Genomic DNA, 6,000 nt, shown 5'->3' with positions numbered 1-6,000 from the left:
ATTCGCGGATTTAATGCAAAAGTTCTGGACGATAGAAGAAGAATCAAGTTCTAAGCCGTGTTTATCTACCGACGAAATTGATTGTGAGAAAGATTTCGTCAATTTACATTCGCGTGACAGCTCTGGACGTTTTATTGTTCGTTTACCATTTCGAAAATCTCCGCGTGAACTGGGAAATTCTTATATGATCGCTGTTAAGACTTTTTCTCGTTCCGAGTTAAGATTCGCGCGGGATGAAAGCTTCAAGACCGCGTATAGTAAATTTATGCGCGAATATCTCGATTTAAATCATATGCGTCCCGTTACAGTGCCAGTCGAATCACCCAACTTAAGTAACTTTCTATAAGCGTCTCAGATTTTTCCCGCGCCGGTGTCGACTATTTCTTAACACGGGTCTTTTCTGGAAAAGTTATCTTCAACGAATGGATTCTGGAAACCTTTGCTCCTGCCGTGAAGAAATTCTTGCTGGAAAAAGAACTGCCGCTCAAAGCCCTTCTGACACTTGACAATGCCCCTTCTCATCCAAAAGACCTAGAGAAAATATTGCAGGAAAATTATCCTTTTATCAAGGTGCAGTATTTGCCACCAAACACCACATCCATTCTTCAGCTAATGGATCAGCAAGTTATTGCGAACTTTAAAAAACTCTACACTAGAGCCCTCTTTAATAAGGTGTTTGAAGAATGCGAGTTTGGTGGAGACAATATGACTGTCCGAAAGTTTTGGAAGGAAAAATTTGATGTCCTTATGGCAATACGACTTATACAGAAGGCCTGGGAAGAAGTGTCACAAAGGACCCTCATTTCTGCTTGGAAGATGCTTGTGCCTTCGTGGACCCAGGAAGAAGCAGTAGTTGATGACACGGAAGTGGTGAAGGACATCATCACAGTGGCCGAAAGGTTGGAATTAGAGGTAGAGGAAGAGGATGTAGAGGAGCTTATTGAGGAACACGAAGAAGAACTGACAACTGAAGAGCTCCAAGCACTTCTGATCCAGCAACAGGACAATGCTCAAAGGGAAGCGTCATCTGATAACGAGGAGCAACAATCAAACAATCAACCAATCCCAACTGCTGACATCAAGAACATCCTGGTCAAATGGAAAGCAGTTCAGGAGTTTACCAATGCCCACTATCCGAATTCAGCTGAAGCAAACAGGATCAACGATCTTTACTACAATACTCTTGTCCGTTATTTTCGGCAGATGTTGGAAAAAAGAGAAAAACAAACGACTTTGGACAGGTTTTTCATGAAACCATCGGCCAAAAAGCAGAAAATGGATGAAGATGTGCAAGATTCGGTAGACTCTACTTTGTCTGTCTTAAAATTAAAAAAATGTGTTTTTTTTTAAATTATGTTTTTAGATGTATGTATCTAAATAAAAATAATAACAAAAAATTTATCTTTTTTTATGTCATCTTAGCATATTTTATGCTACAGAACGAATTATTTTTTTATAACATGTATGTATTGTTATGGGAAAACGCGTTTCACATAACGAACTTTTCGCATAACAAACTTGCTCCTGGAACGAATTCAGTTCGTTGTGTGAGACACCACTGTATATGGAAGTTAAAATCTAAAGATTATACAAATAAAAGCTTAAAAGAAGAGGCTTACAAGAAATTAGTAAAAAAATTAACTGAAGTTGACTCAAACGCAAAAAAAAAGATGTTATAAAAAAAATAAATTCTTTACGTAGTTGCTTTAGAAAAGAATTTGAGAAAGTTACCGATTCAAAAAAATCTGGGTCTGGTTTTGAACAGGTATATAAGCCAAATCTTTGGTATTACGAGCTCTTATTGTTTTTAAAAGATCAAGAAATTCCAAGGGAATCGGTAGGATTTGATACAAGTTACATTCGCCAATCCTGTAGGGTTGCAATAAAATAAGAAGTAGGAGTTATAGATAAGCAGCTTCTATATAATAAGATGCACCACTACAATTAATTAAGTCTACTTTTAATCGCTGTACCGTGCTCGTCGGGTCATATGTTAATTTTCCAATAAAATAAAACAAATAAGTTTCAAGTTTAAAAGTTGTTTTGATTTAATTTGAATTTAAATAAAATAAACTCTTTTTAAAAACCTTAACCGCTCGACACGATTTGAAACTGGCGCAGTCAGTAGGATAACTTGTACGAATACTGGAATTTAGTGAAAGTGTTCGGGGTGAATTTTAATTCTTCAACAATCGAATACAACAATTGGAACTTAACGGTGACTTAAAAAGGCGTTCACTGTACTTAGCGAAGAAAGAAAAAGGGACCCACGGTGGAAGGTAAAATTCCTGAAATCAACGAACAAAAGGGTCGGATCAATATTTCCCATACCCACGACACCCACAGCGTGAGGATAATATTTCCCATACGCAACACACCCCCCAGTCCAGAGGATAGAATTTCCCAGCGACCACAACAAAGAAAAACCGAAGAAACGAACAAAGAAGAACGAAGACAAAAACCGAAAACAATTTAGAAATTAAGAAAACAGCTTCCACGTCCGCAACTGACGACAACAACAACAACATCAACTTTATGTGCACCACAAGGACCATAGCCTTACTCATAGTCCTTTTTCTTTTATATTTTTTTTGTAAAACTGATATTTTCAAAATTGACGAATTATTGGCAAATTTCAAAAATTTTAAATTAAAAATGGCAAATGCAAATCCAGTTCAACCTGTTGCGAACATAAATAGAATAGATCAGATAACAACTGTTGAGGTTAATATTATTTCAAAATTTACTGGTAATCCTATATCTTTACCGCTTTTTATTGAAGCATCAGAAAGTTTAATAAACAGACGAGCCAATAGGGTTAATGAAGATGATCCAATTAATTTTTATATATTGCAAATTATAAAATCACGTTTTGAAGGAGACGCGCAAGATTTAATTGCATCACGGGAATTAAATACCTGGGTTGACATAAAATCATGCCTTGAATTAGGTTATAGTGACCAACGATCAGAAGATTGTTTGTTAACTGACTTAATGAATATTTTGCCTACTACAAACGAAAATCCTTATTCTTTAGGTAATAGAATTAGAAATGTTTTAAATCTCTTGCTGACAAAAGTTAAGTTAACTGTACATCAACTTGCTGATAGACAATTAAAAATCAGTATGTATAAAAAAACTGCATTACAGACGTACATGCGTTCATTGATGCAATATTCAGATTATGGAGAATATATTTATTTAAAAAATCCCGCAGATTTAGAAACTGCTATGCAAAATATTTTAGAAAAACAAAATTGGCAATATTATTGTAAACAATCATCAAAAATAAATCAATTTAATTCACCAAAGCAAAATTTATTAATTCCGGGAAAAGATTTAAATTTATCTCAAAATTCACAAAACAAAACAAATCCTTTAAATTTATCATCAAATTTAAATAGGATAAGAGCAATTGATAAATATCCACAACAATTCAATAGAAATCCGTTAGGTCGAACTCCACAATTTAGTATACAACCAAGACCCACAACTTTTGCACAACCAAATTTCAATCAAAATCAATTTAATTTTCCAAGACCTCAATTTAATCAACCAAATTATATGCAAAAATATCCATATCAAAAGCCAAATTCTAAACAAAATATGAAACCATTTGTACAACAAAAGCCACACATGCCAACTCCGATGGATGTAGATACCACCATGAGTAATTATAGATTAAATAAATCTAAAATAAACAACATTGAAGGCGAAAATCTATTTTATGATGAAGAAAATGGAATGTACTACCAATACGTCGATCCTTACTTGCAAACACCATCAAATGAAAATTTTAATTCAACACAAGAAGAGATTATAGATGAAGAAACTCATAATTCTTGTCCTGAAATTTCTGAAGTAGACTCTGAAACAAATTTTCCTGTAACAGCCTCACCACATCAGAATCCGTAGTTGAAGTAACTTTTCAGAATTCTTCAAAATTACCTTATATCATATTACCAGAGTTAGATAATGTCAAAATTTTAATCGATACTGGTGCAACACATTCGGCTATATCTTCAAAATTAGCAAAAAGTTATTTTCAAGAGTATTATTATAATGAACGATATGTAGTAAAAACTATGCATGGATTAACAAAACACTATTATAAATTGAATTTACCCAGCTTTAAAACTTTTAATGACTACGAAAACAATTATTGTTTCAATATAATAGATTTTTCTGAAAAATTCGATGGAATCCTAGGTAGCGATCATTTAGAAATGATGGGAGCTAAATTAGATTATCAATCAAAAACGTTACAAACTAAAAATGCGAGTATACCATTTTATTTTAATAAAACTGTAATTAATCTACCCCAACGAACACGACAAATTGTTAAAATACCTGCAACTAACAAGGAAGGACAATTTTTAATAAATCATTGCGAAATAATAAAGAACGTAGAAATACCTAATGCATTAGTAAGTGTTAATAACTACGAATGTTTAGTAGAAATAACAAACTTTAACGAATATCCTGTACAACTAAATTGTAATCCTGTGGAACTTGAAGAACTTGACGTAAAACAGTATGAAACAAACAAAACACTTACAAAACAACAAGTAATTAAAATTCAAAGAGAAAACATTAGTAAAAAGTCACGTTTAGATCATCTAAACAACGAAGAAAAATCGATGATAAAGAACTTGTTACATCAATATCCAGAAATTATACATGATGAAAGAATTCCTTTAACATTCCATTCGGAAGTAAAACACGAAATAAATTTATCAGATGAAGTACCTGTTTACCAGAAGCCATATCGACAACCATATGTTCAACAAAAAGAAACAAAAAGGCAAATTGAAAATTTAAAATCACAAGGGATCATCAGAGATAGTTGTTCCCCATGGGCAAGTCCAATAGCGTTGGTACCAAAGAAATTAGACGCATCCGGAATTCCTAAATGGAGGATGGTAATCGATTATCGACGTCTCAATGATAAAACAATAAAAGATCGGTATCCCTTGCCTAATATTAACGAGATATTAGATAAATTGGGAAGAGCAAACTATTTTTCCTGTTTAGATTTAGCAAGTGGCTATCATCAAATTGAACTAAAAGAATCAGATAAATATAAAACTGCGTTTATTACAAATCAAGGTCAATACGAGTTCGAGAGAATGCCATTTGGGTTAAGTAACGCACCCTCAACCTTCCAAAGGACGATGAACAGTATGTTACGAGGACTTACCGAGGATATATGTCACGTGTATCTTGACGATATTATTATATTCAGTACCTCATTGCAAAAACACAAAGTACGGTTGCAAAAGGTATTTGAAAGACTAAAGCAGAATGGAGTTAAGATATCTTTAGACAAGAGTGATTTTTTAAAAAAGGAGATCAAGTATTTGGGACACTTAATAACCGAAAAAGGAATAAAACCTGATCCTTCGAAAATCGAAGCAATACAAAAATTTCCCTTACCAAGAACTAAACGTGAAATAAAATCATTCACTGGGTTATTGGGATATTATCGAAAATTCATTAAAAACTATGCGAAATTATTAAAACCAATAACACAATATTTGGCCAAGGATAAAGAAATTGAATTCACATCCGAATATAAAAACTGTTTCGAAATGTGTAAAAATTTATTGTGCAACGATCCCATTTTACAATATCCTGATTTTACAAGACCATTCATAATCACCACAGATGTAAGCAACGTCGCAATTGGAGCCGTGCTGAGTCAAGGAACAATTGGCAATAGCTTACGCAAGTAGAACCCTATCTAAAACAGAATTAAAATATTCTACAGTAGAGAAGGAACTATTGTCAGTCGTTTATGCTTGTAAGCAGTTCCGTCCGTATATCTATGGAACAGAATTCACTCTTGTGACCGACCATCGACCCCTATTGTGGATACATAATTTAAAAGACAATAATCTCAAGCTACAACGTTGGAAGATTTATCTCCAGGAATTTAACTACAAAGTCGTATACAAAAAAGGTAAAATGAACGTTAATGCAGATGCACTAAGTAGAATC

Source organism: Onthophagus taurus, chromosome 11 (assembly GCF_036711975.1).
Source record: "Onthophagus taurus isolate NC chromosome 11, IU_Otau_3.0, whole genome shotgun sequence".
Taxonomy (NCBI): Eukaryota; Metazoa; Arthropoda; class Insecta; order Coleoptera; family Scarabaeidae; genus Onthophagus; species Onthophagus taurus.
This window is presented reverse-complemented; position numbering follows the sequence as displayed.